Source organism: Hemiscyllium ocellatum, unplaced genomic scaffold (genome assembly GCF_020745735.1).
Source record: "Hemiscyllium ocellatum isolate sHemOce1 unplaced genomic scaffold, sHemOce1.pat.X.cur. scaffold_587_pat_ctg1, whole genome shotgun sequence".
Taxonomy (NCBI): Eukaryota; Metazoa; Chordata; class Chondrichthyes; order Orectolobiformes; family Hemiscylliidae; genus Hemiscyllium; species Hemiscyllium ocellatum.
This window is the reverse complement of record NW_026869125.1, coordinates 324,060-340,406: the sequence shown is the minus strand read 5'-3', so window position 1 is coordinate 340,406 and position 16,347 is coordinate 324,060. Positions and strand designations below refer to the sequence as shown.

The 16,347-nt window shown below is 45.6% G+C and overlaps 1 long non-coding RNA gene across 1 annotated transcript; it reads left to right on the top strand.

Moving 5' to 3' along the window:
* Window positions 1-1,084: 1,084 nt before the first annotated feature.
* Window positions 1,085-11,246, top strand: LOC132813969 (uncharacterized). The gene is made up of 4 exons (XR_009644246.1): window positions 1,085-1,187; window positions 4,221-4,329; window positions 8,654-8,760; window positions 11,170-11,246. It is a non-coding gene; the product is annotated as an uncharacterized LOC132813969 (long non-coding RNA).
* The last annotated feature ends 5,101 nt before the right edge of the window (window positions 11,247-16,347 follow it).

The following is a 16,347-nucleotide window of genomic DNA, read 5'->3' as shown; positions in this document are numbered from 1 at the left end:
TGAAATGCTGCCAGACACCGGTTCCTGTCCCCTCCATTAACAGCTATGCACCATCCCAGCCTGCTCATAATCCACTCCTTTGTCTTTCCAAATGTACTGGTCTCTCTTTGGGTTCTGTCCCTGCTCATTATTTACTCTTTAACCCCTAACTCCTGCACTACAAAGATCTGCAGGTTAGTTGAATTGGCCAAGCTAAATTTCCCATAATGCTCAGGGATGTGTAGGTTAGGTGCATTAGTCAGGAGGAATATACAGTAATAGGGTAGGGGAATGGGTCTGGGTGGGATACCCTTCGGAGGGACGCTGTGGACTTTTAGGGCCGAATGGCCTGTTTCCACGCTGTCAGGATCCTAATTTTCCCAGCTCCCATCGGTTCTGAGGAAGGGCCACTGGACAGATTCCTGTTCCCAGATGCTGCCAGACCTGCTGAGCTTTCCCAGCACCTCCTGCTTGTTGTTCCTGATTGACACCATCCATCCGCCTTCCGGGTTTGATTCAGGCAGGGGGAGGATCCCACCACTGACCTCACAATGGGGTCCAGCTGATTGATGGCAGCTTCGAACCAGTAGGAAAAGGTGGTGGGAATGGTGGACCAAGTGGAACCAGCTGGTCATTCAAACAATGGGAGTGAATGAGGGGCGTGGCCAGTGCGATGACACGTCACCAGGAACTCCGCCTGTGCAGAGCCACGTGACTCGGCCGTTGGTGAATATGGGAGAGGCAAACAGGGAAGGGGAGAGTGGCCTCGGGGAAAGGGAGATAATGAGTCACCTTTGACTGGGAAGTTTTAGTTTCACTCTGTGCGGGTCGTTAATCTGAATTAGAAACTCTTTCCCGAGTTTGCAGCAGATGGGAAAATGGCTGCGGCCCTCAGGTGGTGATAGGTCCTGGGATATGGCCGCCATCTTTATTGGGGGCAAGGTACAGTGAGGGGCATGGACATGTCCTCTTCCTAGGATGGGGCGGGTGTGTACCATTTAAAGAGAGGCATTTACACATCAAGCACATACCAAGAAAAAAGTATGTCTTTATATTCTTCCTGTACTGACTGAGTTTTGTTTTGTGAATTCACTTCATAGGATATTAAATCAGAATAATTGAAGTTGGGATCTAAAAAGCAAGTTTTTACAGTCAATGGATTCATCAGGATCTGAATATCATTGGCATTTAACTGTGGAAGAAGAAAGGTTTGTTCTATTTGTGGAAAAATATCTCCAATGCTTTTGTAAAGCAGAACGATGTACAAAATCGTGGTTGGATCACCCTTTGGATGTGTGCTCTGTTCTGGGCCCTGCAAATTTATCCAAATAATACCTCATCTCTTTGTAAGAACTCTCAGATTAGACCCAATCACCCACTTCATGATGTTAACCTGTAAACTTCATATTTTCAATTTCCTGCAAAGTTCCCATTAAAAGTCCTTTTGGACTCAAATTCCAGTACCTTTTCAGGTGGAATGTTTCAGATTCTGACAACTGTTTGTTCATTCAGAAACTGCTGCGGTCCATGTTGACTCTGGGGTTACAAAGGGCTGAATTGAAAGATGAGGTGCTGTCCCTGAGCTCCCATTGAGATGCATTGGAACAGGACAGGAGGCTGAGGGCAGTGTAGGTGTGAGCAGACAATGACAATGACAGGGCTGCACTGTGAGGGCTGCTTGGCTCAATGAGTGTTCTGGAGTTGGGTGTAAACAGAGCGAGGGGAGAAAGGGAGCAGGTGAAGCTGAAACTCAGTTTTAGTTCAGGCCGTTCAGAAATTAACATGGTCCCAATGGGAACAGCCAGTTTTTAAGTGATACCTGCGGAGTATTTGTTAACAGTTTTTAAAGTAGTTTTCCTGAGGGCAGTTGAGTGTTAACCACATTGCTGTGGGTCTGGAGTCACATGTAGGCCAGACCAGGTGAGGATGACAGTTTCCTTCCCTACAGGACATTAGTGAACCAGATGGGTTTTCTAACAATCGACAATAGTTTCGTGGTCATCATTTGCCTTTTCACTCTAGATTGTATTGGATTCCGATGCCACCATCAGCCATGTTGGGATTCTAACTCTAATCCTCGGAGCATTGCACATGTCACTCACCTGGCAGGAATACCATAAAGCCATTGCCTACCTTTTTAGCAATGTTTAAAAGAATGTTCTGTCATTCTACGTGTACAATTTGAGATAAAATACTGCAACGTCCATGTGTCGGCGTCTCCAAAAGGTCAATCAACAGATTTGTTTGGGGGCGAAATATTTCACTTTTTTTTGGTGGGGTGGGGGGAAGTTTATTAAACAAAAATGAATCTAAATAAAAATCTGATGCCACGGAAATGTAATTTCTGAAGGCGGAGGGGGATTACAGAGACAGGGAGAGTTGTGGGGCCAGAGGGGGATTGTTGTCCAAACATCACTGTGGTGTACATGGACTGCAGCATTTCAGGGAGGCGGTTAACCACCACTTTCTCCAAGACAAGTAAAGGGGGCCAATAAATACTGGTCTGGGCAGCAAGGGCAACCCCCATTGAATAAAACCAAGCAGTGACCTCTCTGAGCTGACTTGCTGTGAAGTTAATGGAGTGGGCTTAGAAGAGAAACAGAGACATTTCACAGCTGCCCTCAGAGAGACCTCACCCTTGGAAGTACTCAGAGCCGGGGATCAGCTCAGTGAGTTTCAGTCTCTTCAAACATCAATCTTAGTCTGTTTTATTTTATTAAATCTACAATCGTGAGTCAGGTGAGAATTTCTTTTTAATGTCTTACGGTCTCTTGATTAAATGTTTAAGATATAAAACGTAAGCATTAAGTTATTCTCGGGCAGTATTTTTCGAGCAGTAAGACTGTGCCTTTGTCTGGGTCTGTAGGTTGTTAAGGCAGAGAGATGGCCTGTTGTAGAGTGGCGTGCTAGAGTTTCAATGATCCCGATGATTATGTCTGCAGGAAGTGTGATTGCAAATCCTATTGGATCACATGGATTGGTGGAGGAGTGATTAAAGGCAGTGAGGAATTCAAAGGAGCCGGGGGTGTGATAGGTGGCAGTCTCAGGAATGCTGGATACTGCAGATACAGTCAGGTAGATGGGTTACCTCCAGGAAAGCTAGGAGGGGTAGGTAGGTACTGCAGGAGTCTCCTGTGGTTATCCCCATCTCAGACAAGGATACTGTTTTGGAAAATGTAGGTGGTAATAGACTTTCAGGGGAATGTAGCACTGGCAGCCAAGTTACTGGTAGTGAGACTGGCTTCGAACATAATGTGAGGTATATCCAGTTCCACACGATCGATGGTGATATGGGACTCTCTAGTCAGGGGCACAGTCTGCCGTTTCTGCAGCTGACAGTGAGAGATCAGAATGGGGTGGTGCTGCCCTGGTGCCAGTGTCAAGGATGTCTCACAGAGGGAGCAGAATATTCTCAAAAGGGATATTAACCATTGGGAGGACATTGTACATTGGTACCAGTTGCATAGGAAGGGGAAAGCATGGGGTCCTGACGAGCAGGGAGATTTGCTAGTGCCACTTGGGAGGCATTAAACCAGTGAGGGAGTCGGGGTAATCCTAAAGAGATAGAGAGAAAAGAGGTGAGTCTGAGGCTGGTACTGTTCACTGGTCAGACTGTCAAGGCAGGCAAGAGCAAGTCACAGAATGAGGTGCGACGGACCAGTTGCACTGCATTTATTTCAGTGCAAGAGACCTGACAGGTCAGGCAGGTGGGCTCAGGGTATGGTTTTGAACATGGCACTGGGATATTACAGCAATTACTGAGGCATCACTCAGGGATGGATAGGACTAGCAGCTTAATGTTCCTGGGTATAGATGCTATAGCAAGGATGGAAAGGGACCAACTGAGCAGGGGGAGAGGTGTTTTTGATTATGAATAACATTATAGTTGGGCTTCGGGAGGATATTCCTGGGAGTACATCCAGGCAAGTTATTTGGTTGGTACTGAGAAATAAGAAAGGGATGACCATCTTACTGGGATTGTATTATAGACTCTCTCCCAATAGTCAGCAGGGAATTGAGACAAAATTTTACCAGGAGACCTCAGTTATCTGTAAGAATAATATCGTTGCAATGATCAGGGGTTTTAACTTTACCAACATAGCCTCGGAGTGCTGTAGTGTTAAGGGTTTGGATGGAAGGGTATTTGTTCATTGTGTACGAGAACATTTCTGATTCAGTTTGTAGGATGTACCTACTAGAGAAGGAACAAAACCTGACCTGTTTTCTTTATTCATTCACAGGATGAGGCTGTCACTGGCTCGGCCAGCATTTATTGCTGCGTTTACCCAGAGGGCAGTTAAGAGTCAACCACGTTGCTGTAGGTCTGGAGTCCCATGCAGACCAGACCAGGTAAGGATGGCATTTTCCTTCCCTAAAGGTCATGAGTGAACCACATGGGTTTTTCCAACAATTGACAATGGATTCCTGTTGTCACTAGATTAGTTTTTTCCAGATATTTATTGAATTTACGTTCCAAAATCTGCCGTGATGGGATTCAAACCTTTGTCCGCAGAACGTTATCTGGGTCTCTGAATTAACTGTCTCGCGATAATTTCACTCCGTCATCGCTGCCTCTTAGGAAATGAGGCAGGGTGAGTGACTGAGGTATCAGTGGGGCAGCACATCAGCACCGAAGATCCCACAGTATTGTGGCTCAGTGGTTAGTGCTGCTTCCTCAGCACCAGGGACCTGGGTTTGATTCCAGCCTCGGGCGACTGTCTGTGTTGGAGTTGGCACATTCTCCCCAGTGTCTGTGAGGATTTCCTTCGGGTGTTCCAATTTGCTCCCACTGTCCAAAGATGTGTAGGTTAGTTGGATGAACCACGTTAAATTTCCCATAGTGAGTAGATGCAGTATATGAGGTTTTGGGATGTGCAGGCAAATCTCTGCCTGATGTGAAAAGATCATTTTGGGGTCTTGGACAGAGGTCAGAGGGAGGTGTGGCCGCATCTTTTACACCTCCCATGGCGGTAAGGGATGGTCAAGGGTGTGGAGTGTGGGTTGGTGGGAGGGTGTGGACTGAACAAGGAAGGCACAGCCGGACAGGAAATCCATCTCTTGGGAAAGGTAAGAAATTATCAGGGAGAGTCAATGTGGCTTTATACATGCACAATTGTGTCTCACTAACTTGAGTGAGCGTTTTGAACTGACAAAATTGATTCAGCCAGGCAGTGAATGCTGGTTATATGGACATTCAACAAGGTTCCACAAAGCAGACTGGTTAGCAGGGTTAGATCACATGGAATGCAGAGAGAGCAAGCCATTACAAAACTGCCTTGAAGGTAGGAGACAGAGGATGATGGAGGGTTGCTTTGCGGACTGGAGGCCTGTGAGCAACAATGTGCTGCAAGGCTGGATATTGAGCCCTTAAATAAATGACTTGGATGTGAATATATAAGGTATGGTCAGTAGGTTTACAGAAGACACCAAAATTGGAGGTGTAGTGGACAGTGAAGAAGGTTAGTTCAAAATACAGCAGGATCTCGGTCAGATGGGCCATTGGAGCAAGGAATAGCAGACGGAGTTCAATTTAGATAAATGTGAGCTGTTGTATTTTGGAAAGGCAAATCAGGGCAGGACTGATTAATGGTAAAGTCCTGGGGAACATTGCTGAACAAAGAGACCTTGGAGTGCAGGTTCATAGTTCCTTGGAATTAGAGTCACAGGTCGGCAGGGGAGTGAATGCAGCATTTGGTACGCTCCCCGTTATTGGTCAAAGCATTGAATGCAGCTGTTGTGATGTCATATTGTGGCTGGACAGGGCACTGATGAAGGCCCTTCTGGAATTCTGTTTTCAGTTCCAATCTCCCTGTTCTTGGAATAATGTTGAGAAACTTGAAAGGGTTCAGAAAGCATTTGCAAGGACTTTCCTGGGGTTGGACGGTTTGAGCTATTGGGAAAGGCTGAATAGGCTGGGACTATTTTCCCTGGAGAGTTGGAGGCTGAGAGGTGTCCTTATAAAATCATGAAGGGCATGGATAAGGTGAGCAGTCAGGGACTTTTTCCCAAGTTCGGTGGGTCCAGAACGAGAGGGTACAGGCTTAAGGTGAGAGGGAAAAAGAGTTAAAACGGATTTAAGGGGAATCTTGTTCATGTTGAGGGCATTGCATGTATGGAATGAACTGCCAGAGGAAGGGGTGGAGGCTAGTACAATTGCAGAATTTAAAAGGCGTCTGACTGGGTACATGAAGAGGGAGGTTTTGGAGGGATGAGGGTGAACTGCTGGCAAATGGGACTCCATTAACGCTCTCCGTTATTGGTCAATGCATTGAATACAGAAGCTGGAACGTCATATTGTGGCTGGACAGGATGTTGATTAAGCCACTTCTGGAATTCTGTTTTCAGTTTGAATTTCCCTGTTCTGGGAAGGATGTTGTGAAACTTGAAAATGTTTGGACAAGATTTACAAAAACATTGCCAGGATTGGAGGATCGGGCTACAGGGAGGGGCTGAATAGGCTGGGGCTATTTTCTCTGGAGAGTCAAAGACTGAGAGGGGACTTCATGGAGATTTATAAAATCATGAGGGGCGTGGATGAGGTGAACAGCCGGGGTCCTATTTCCTCAGGTTAGGTGGGTCCAAAACTAGAGCACATGGGTTTAAGTTGAGAGGGCAAAGATTTAAAAGGGATCTAAATGGCAATGTTTTCAAGCTGAGTGTGGTGTGTGTATGGGAAGGGCTATCAGATGAAATAGTGGAGGCTGATAAAATCACAACATTTAAATGGCTTCCAATTGGGTACATGAATAGGAAGGGTTTTTAATGGATACAGGCCAATAGATGGTAAATGGGAATCCATTAGTTTAGGATTCCTTGTTGGCCCGGACGAATTTGACTGAAGGTCTGTTTCTTTGACCTTAATAAATTAAGATGCATTCCTCTATTTTGTGGAGAGCTAGCCGAAGCACAGATAATTATCCTTGGAGCTGAGAAGGTGAAGCAGTGATTTCGACCTGGTGCAGATTTGGTTCCAAGGTCTTGAATTTGCAGAGAGAGTGAGAGAGAGGAATTGTTAACACTTTCACAATTTTTAGTAACTACTTTCAAGTAATTGGCAAATAATACAAGGTGAAAATGTGAACACTATTTTACTCAGTAAGTTCTGAGCATCTGGAACAGTCTGAACGACGCAGATTCAGCAGGTATTCTGAAACAGACTTGGAATTTTACTTTTTAAGGAAAGATTTGGGGGGCTGTGGGCACATGGGAGGAGACTTGGGACAGATTTGTAGCATCTCCAGAGGGAGAGAGTCCAGCCCCAATGGGCTGAATAGCCCCCAGCCCCTGTACACTGTGATACTGCCCCATTCACTGTGAATGATGAAGCTCATCTCAGGGCAGGGAGAGGGAGGAGCCAACCACTCGCCCCTCAATCGGCGCCGGCTTGATTGATGTCAGCTCCAGACCAATAGGAGGAGAGTCTGTGTGGTCCTGCAGCCAATGGGAGTGAATGAGGGGTGTAGCCAGCAAGACAACACCTGTCTATGAGCTGTGCAGGTGCAGTGTCACTGGGTGGGGGTGGGAGAGACAGCAGAGACTGGGACAGAGGCTGTAGGACCTGAATTACAAACTCCCGGTAAATTAAAACCAAAAGAACTGCAGATGCTGTAAATCAGAAACAACAACCAGGAGATTCTGGAAAAGCTCAGCAGGTCTGGCAGCATCTGTGACGAGAAATCAGAGTTAAAGTTTCAGACCCTGTGTCCCTTCCTCAGGACAGATGTTACTGAGGAAAAACAGTCAGTTTATGTGCAGAAGTTAATGTAGGGGGAAGATAAAAGGAGTAAAGGATAGGTAGGGATAGAGTGAGAAGAACAGTTGGATAAAGGATAATGATCTGACTGGGGGGGGTGACTAGCTGTTAATGGAGACTGTTAGTGGTTAACCATAGGTAGTGTGTAATGGCACGCTGTGAGAACAAGGCCTGGTGTGTGGGGTAGGGGGCTACGACATGAGGTTGTTAACCTATGGTTAGCCACTAACTGTCTCCATTGTAAGCTGTTGCCCACCTATATCACTCCACGATTGGAGCTGCCGAGGACACAAACCTTTGGAATATCCTCCCTAACTCCCTCTCTCTGCCTTAAAGATGTATCTAAAATTGTTATCTTTAATCAACGTTTCCGTCATTCGTCAAGCATTTTAGATTTGTCAATGTGAAAGGCTCCATACAATGCAGGTAGTTGTTGTTATTGTCTGACATCAGGAGAAACAGGGATGAGCCCTCTCTCTCTCTCATACCTGATGAACAGCAGCAAAAACAGGAAGCACTGAGCATGCTCCAGCCCACAATGGGCCTCGGATTATTGATGTCAGCGCAGGACCAATAAGAGTCGGGGGAACGAGGCTGGAGGACCAGGATGTGCCAGTTGGTCCTTCAACCAATCGGAGTGAATGAGGGGCGGGACAATACTCAACCACGTGATAAACTTCACTGACAGCACAGTGTTGTTGTGGCCAAGGCATTGGAAATGTGTGAAGGTGCAGGGCAGGGGAAAGGAAAGACATAGACCAGAAAGAGAAGGACATTTTCATGGTATGGGATGAGAGGTTTTACAGAACTTAGTGCACATTGTGAATCACAAATTTGAAAATCCCAAATTCTGCACCATTTTCCCTCCTTATAATGCATTTTGCACTCCCTGAAATAGCAACTGTGTTTCTCCCTCCACAGATCCCAGTGATCAGTGCCAAAGCCCCATTGCCTGTGGAGAGGGTGATGTTTGATTTCCCTGTCCAGCTGCAGTTCATGTGGTGAAGGTGCTCCCACAATGTGGTTGGGTAAGTGCTGTTATAGATTATTCACTCAGCAATATTGAAGAGTTGACAATGTATGTGCAAATCAGCAACAGTTTGTTTTTTTAATCATGGTTATAATTTCACAGAAATACTATTGAAAAATTCTGGCATAAGGCCACAGATTGAGATACTAGGTCAAGTGATCAAAAGCATTGCCAAATGACCAGGTTTTCGAGAACACCTTAAAAGAGGAAAGCAGGTCTGAGAGGGTTCAGGTGGGAATTCCAGACAGTGTTGCCTTGGCAACAGTAGAAACAGCCAGACAGGTGAAGCAATGAATAAATACAAATGAGTTGTCAAGGTCTTGCAGGGTGTGTGGTGCAGGGAGACAGGGATGTTCACAGGGTGAGAATTTTAAATTGTTGCCTGTAAATAGGAGCCTTTTGATGGATCAACTAGTTTTGGTACAAGTGAGCACTTGGGCAGGAGGGTTTAAGATACTCTTGAGATTACATGTAAGTTGAATGTGGGAGGCTGGCCAAGAGTGTTTGGATAATTAAGTCTGGAGATAAATACTCGTCCATCCCTGCATTCAGTAAATGAGCTGAGACTAGGGTGGAGTTGGGTGATGTCACCAATGAAGAAAGTGTGTTTTTGGAGTTGGGCTCTTCCTCCACATCACCCCCACCTCCCTCCCCTCACCAAATCACAGGTATTGTTCCTTGTTCTGTCTGTCTGTCTTTTCTGGTTATGTCCTTCTCTCCCATTCTGCTACGAAGTAATATTTTGACCTCACCGTTGTTGGAAAAACCTACTTCATCCCCACTCTCCCATTCCTTTCTAAATTCCTTGTATGTGGTGTCCCTCAAGGATCGATTCTTGGTCCCTCCTGTTTCTCACCCACATACTGTCAGGAGGTGACATCGTCCAAAAGCACCGTCTGAGGGTTCACATGTACACTGACAATGCCTAGCTCTCCCTCCCCATCATCCCTCTCCATTACTCAGTTATCAAACTGCTCATCACACTCCCACTACGCGATTGGCTGCAATTTCCTGCAATGGAACATTGAAATGGTTAAACCCATTGCCTTCAGTTGCTATTACAAATTCCTTTCCCTTACTGCTGAGCCCCCCCTCTCCCTGGGAACTGTCTGAGGCAGAACTACACTCTTCACAATATTGCTCTCATATCTGTAACCCCAAGGTGACCTTCTGATCAGGTATCTACACAATCACAAACACCAGGAATTCCAATCTCTAAAACGTTGCTTCCCCCCCCCTTCACCCCAGCTCCATTGCTACTGAAACCCCTGACCCGTGTTGATGTTGCCTTAAACTTGACGAATCTAAAACAGAACCCTTGATTCCGTGACTATCCGAGTATCTGATTCCAGATCCCTCATGATGGGAAACATCCTCTCAGTATTTACCCTGTCAAACTCCTTAAGAATCCTGCATGTTACAATGAGATCACCTCTCATTCTTCCCAAATCCAGTGAGTAGAGTCCCAACATTTTCAGCCTTTTCTTAAAAGATAATCCCTACAAGCCAGGGATCATCCCAGTTAATCTTTTCTGAAATGCCTCGGATGTCATTATGTATTCCCTTAAATAAAGGGACCAAAACTTCTGTCATTACTCCAGATGTGGTCTCACTCGCACTTTGTAAAGTTACTCTCAGGTATATACTCCAAACACTTACACTGAAAACTCCTTGTAATAAGAAACAACGTTCCATTCCCCATCCTGATTCCCTGTTATAACTGTGTTTCCTACGCAATTACCCCTGGTCCCTTTGTGGTGCAGCTTTCGACAGTTTCCACCATTTACATAGCACTCTGTTCTTTTATTATCTCCTCCAAAATGAGCAACTTCACAATTTCCCAAATTATGCTCCATTTGCTAACTTGTTGCCCACTTCTCCAATGAATCCCTCTCTGTAAACTGTTTATAATCCTTTTGGAACTTTACCGTTCTGCCTTTTCTCAGAGATTTCCCCGCTCATTCTTCTAAACATTTCCTGGGAGCACTGGGCAGTGGGAAGCAGTTGTTACCCTTTCAGAGAGACTCTTTGGAATGACTGGGAGGAGCTTGCTGCTCATGGGTCAGAATGGAGACAACTTGCCCATCGAGCTGCATGAGCCTTTCACCCCCCCTGTCTAATTGATGAGGCACAGCGGTAGCACGGAAGGAAAGAAAAGGAAGCACATCCTGCTCTCCACATCGCACTGACTCTTGAAACATTGTGTCCCATGTGTCAAAGATCTGCCCTGTTCAGTCACATGAAGACCCAGTGTGGAAACTCACAGAAACCCATACAGATTTCCCCCTGAACTAACTGCTGACCCCCACAAGGGGTAATGTGTCCAGTCATCCTGGGCCAGGAGGAGGGGGTGGTGAGAGTTTCTTAAATGAACTGACAGTGACAGTTTTATAAACGTGTATTACAGGTGGACATTCAGATGGTAATCTCAGTAATTGTAACGCCAAACTGTGACAAAATTACTCAATTCATCAGGAGCTGGATATTCACATTGTGTGTGAGTATTGTATTCCAGCTCATTCCCATTTGCTGCATAAATGTCCTCTTTTGAATCACCCCACACTCTCAGTAGATCTCCCCCAAGTCTTCAATATGTGTCCTGTAATCCTTTTCTGATGAACTCATGAGTGTAAGGTGGATTATTCTAAATCTGTAAACCCCTCTGTCACAGTGCACCCGCAATTTCCTCTGCTACAAGGAGAACAACCTGTTTCCCCAAACCCCTGATTCCCCAATGTCTGTTTGCTCCCTATAAGGCACACATCAGGATTGTGTTGGAACATTCTCCACTTGCCTGCATCAGTGCAGACACCAACAATATTAAAGTGAACATCCTCCAGGACAAAGCACTGTGCCTGAGTGGTGTCCCATCCCCCACCTTCAGCGTTCCCTCTCCCCATCCCCAGGGTACAGTGGCATCGCTGTGTAAAAGGGAAAGGCAGCATTGTCTGACCAGACCATAGGGCTGCTCTCTCATTAGGGAGAAATGTCTGGTGGTGGGTTTAACCTGAAGGTTACCACAGCCCAGGCAAGGGGAGAGGTTGAGAACAAGAGTCCATCTATTGTAGATGGATATTCTTGATATTTATTAACAGCACCCATGTCTCTGCAACTAAAATCCCCCATTCCTTGAACCATCCTGGTAAATCTCCTGTGCCCCCTCTCAGGGACTCTGCCATCCTTCCCAATGTGTGGGGGATCTCTGGTTTGCACAGACCCAGCTGCTCTGTGTTCCTGTGGGCGATGTCATCATCGAGCAACAGTTGCATTGAACCTCACTGTCTGTAAGGGTGGGAGACACAGAAATCCCGGTAGCATTTGAGATGTATTTAGTGTGCACTTGCAATGCCATGATAGATGAGACTTTTCCACAATTATTGGAAAATAGATGAGGACAGGTAGGTGGTAGTTTTCTTTGTCACAGACCCGATGTGCTACCAGAGCCTTTTTCTGTTCTGTAGACCGCTGAGATGTTTATTATAGGAATATGACAGGCTCCATTGGACTTCGGGTCAGAAAGGGTGATACTAGAGTAGATGACAGATGATTGGCCGATGTTTTGGGAGGAAAAGGAGATTGAGAGGTTTAAGGAAGAATTCAGAAGCTCAGCACAGAATCGGAAAGGGCCGTCATCAAGTGAGAAATAAACATTGGGAATCCTGAAGGCTGGAAATAAAAAAGGCACATATAGCAGAGCTTTGAGAGACTGGAGGGGATTAGAGATAGGGAGAGTAATGAAGCTGGAGGAGATGAAAGTTGGAGAGGATTCTGAGGATTGAGGATGTTACAGAGATAGAGATATTTCTGATAGACTTTTTTGAGTTTTGAGGCTGGAGAGGAATTATCGAGATAAGGAAGAGTTGTAAGACTGGATGAGGTGGCATTGACGGAGAGTTCCGAGCATAGAGGAATTTACAGAGACAACGAGCGATAGAGTCAGAACGTTATACAGCACTGACACACACCCTGTGTTCCAACCAGTCCGTGTCAACCATAAATTCGAACTGAACTAATCGCATCTACCTCCACTTAGTCCAAATCCATCCAAGCATTCCCTATCGATATACAGGTCCAAATGCTTTTTCCTCTTAGAATCCCATTCCCCTACCGTTTTACTCTACATTTACCCCTTACTAATTCACTAAACCCAATCATCCCTGAACACTATGGGCAATTGAGGACTGCCAGTTCACCTACCCTGTACATCTGTGGCTTGTGGGAAGAAACGGGCGCACCTGAAGGAACTCACGCTGACATGGGGAAGCATATCCAAACTCCGCATGGACAGCCACCCAATGCAGGAATTGAACCTGTGTCCCTGGCAGCAGTGCTAACCATTGAGCCACTGTGCCACCCTTAAATTGTAATTGTATTCACAGCTACCACGTCCTCTGCTAGTTTATTCCACATGTGAATCACTCTCTGTACAAAAACAAAAAGTAAAATCCGGAACGTCTTTTTAGGGTCTTCCTTTTCTCACCCACTCTTGAATCGCGCCCCCTCCTGGAAAGGGCACCTGCTGTTCACATTACCTATACTCTTCAGGATTTTATAAACCTCCAATAAGGTCACCCCTCCGCCTCCTACACCCCAGTGAAAGAAGTCCCAGCCTACCTAGCCTCTCCTTATAGCCGAAAGCATCCATTCCCATCAACATCCTGGTAAATCTCTTCTGAACCCGCTCCGACTTAATAACATCTGTCCTATAACAGCACAACCTGAACTGAGCACAGTATTCCAGAAGAGGCCTCACCAACATCCTGTACAACCTCAATGTAATGTCCCAACTCCTATACTCAAAGGTGTGAGCAATGAAGGCAAGTGTGCTATACATCTTCTGAACAACCCTGTCTACATGTGACATAAACTGCAAAGATCTGAACCCCGAGGTCTCTTTGTTCTATATCACTATGCAAGGCCCGACTTTTAATCAGTGTTAAGTCCTGCCCTTTTATCAAGATGAAATATTTGGCATTTATTCCAATCCAGAACATCCTTCTAGTATAAAGGCAATAGAAGTATACTTAAGAGGAAAATCAGTAAGGCAAAAAGGGGACAGGACACAGTATTGGCCAATAGGGTGAGGACAATCCAAAGGGTTTTTATAAATACATTAAGAGCAAATGGGTTACTAGAGACAGAATAGGGCTCCTCAAGGATCAGCAAGGCAGCCTGTGTGTGGATCTGCAGGCGATGGGGTGGGGAGGGGATACTAAACAAGTATTTTGCATCAGCATTTACTGTGGAGAAGGATATGGAAGATATAGAATGTTGGAAATCGATGGTGACACCTTGAAAAATGTCCATATTACAGCGAAGGTGGTACTGGATGTCTTGGAACGCAGAAAGGTGGATAAATGCCCAGGATTTCATCAGGTGTGTCCTAAAATTCTGTAGGAAGCTAGGGAAGTGATTGCTGGGCCCCTTGCTGAGATTTTTATATCAGCGATAGTCACAGCTGAGGTGCCAGAAGACTGGGGGTTGGTTAATATGATGATACTGTTTAATGAAGGCGGTTTGGACAAGCCCGGGAACTACAGACCTGTGAGCCTGATGTTGGTGCCAGACAAGTTGTTGGAGGGAACCCTGAGGGACTGGATTTGCATGTATTTGGAAAAGCAAGGACTGATTAGGGATAGTCAGCATGGCTTTGTGTGCGGGAAATCATGTCACTTACTTGACTGAGCTGTTTTATGAAGAAGTAAGAAAGTGGATTTTTGAGGGCAGAGCGGTAGATGGGATCTATATGGACTTCAGTAAGGCGTTCGACAAGGTTCGCCATGGAAGACTAGTTAGCAAGATGAGATCTCACCATACCAGGAGAACTAGCCATTTGGAATATAGAACTGCCTCAAAGGTAGAAGACAGAGGGTGGTGGTAGAAGGTTGTTTTTCGGACTGGAGGACTGTGACCACTGGAGTGCCACAAGGGTCGGTGCTGGGTCCACTACTTCTCATCATTTACATAAATGATTTGGATGTGAACATAGGAGGGATTGTTAGTAAGTTTCCAGGTGACACCAAAATTGGAGGTGTAGTGGGCAGTGAAGAAGGGTACCTCAGGTTTCAATGGGATCTTGATCAGATGGGGAAATGGGCTGAGGCGTGGCAGATGGAGTTTAATTTAGATAAATGTGAGGTGCTGCTTTTTGGAAAAGCAAAGCCTAGCAGGACTGATAGACTTAATGGTCAGGTCCGAGGGAGTGTTACTGAGCAAAGTTTCCTTACAGTGCAGGTTCCTAATTCCTTGAAAGTAGAGTCGCAGGTGGATAGGATAGTGAAGGTGATTGGTATGATTTACATTATTGGTCCGAGCAGTGAGTACAGGAGTTGAGCGGTCATGTTGTGGCTGTACAGGACATTGGTTTGGCCACTCTTACAATATTGAGTGCAATTCTGTTTTCCACCTATCAGAAGGATGTTGTGGAACTTGAAAGGTTCAGAAAAGATTGGTGGCAGAATATTCTTTAAAGGGTAGAATAACCAGTGGGAGGTCATTGGACATTGGTACCAATGACACAGGAAGAGAAAAAGATAGGTCCTGATGAGAGAAGATAGCAAATTAGCCTGGAATATAAAAAAGTAGATACTCGGTCGTAATATCTGAATTACTCCCAATGCTACATGCTAGTGAGAGTAGGAATAGCAGGATGGAGGAGATGAATGATTGGCTAAAGATCTGGTGTAGGGCAGAAGGATTCACATCTTTTGGTCATTGAATTCTCCTCTGGAGTAGAAGTGACTTGAATAAGAAGGATGGATTGTCCCTGAATTGGAAGGTGACTAATATCCAGGCAGGGAGATTTGCTAGTACTACTCGGGAGGCATTAAACCAGTGAGGGAGTGGGGTAAACCTAAAGAGATAGTGAGAAAGGAGGTAAGTCTGAGGCTGGTACAGTTCAGAAATCAAACAGTCAAGGCAGAACGCGGTAGAACCGAGCAGTTACACTGCATTTACTTCAATGCAAGAGGCCTGACAGGGAAGGCAGATGAGCTCAGGTTATGGTTTGAACGTGGGACTGGGATATCATCGGTATTATAGAAATATGACTCAGGGATGGATGTGACTGGCAGCTGTATGTTCCAGGGTATAGATGCTATAGGAAGGATAGAAAGGGGGACAAGAGAGGAGGACGAGTGGTGTTTTTGGTTAGGGATAGCATTAGAGTTGTGCTTGGGGACGATATTCATGGGAGTAAGTTCAGTGAAATTATTTGGACGGAACTGGGAAATAAGAAAGGATTGATCACCTTATTGTTAATATCTGCGTGTGTTTCATCTGATTGCTCTGGTTTCCTCCCACTATGTAAAGATGTGCAGGTTAGGTGGATTATCCAGGCTGAATTACCCACAGTGTTCAGGGATGTGCAGGTTGGGTGGATTATCCAGGCTGAATTACCCACAGTGTTCAGGGATGTGCAGGTTAGGTGGATTATCCAGGCTGAATTACCCACAGTGTTCAGGGATGTGCAGGTTGGGTGGATTATCCATGGGAAAGGCAGCATTACATGGGTAGGGTGGGAGTCTCTGAGGGTCAGTGCGGATGTGATGGGCTGAATGACCTGCTTCCCCACTGTCTGGATTCT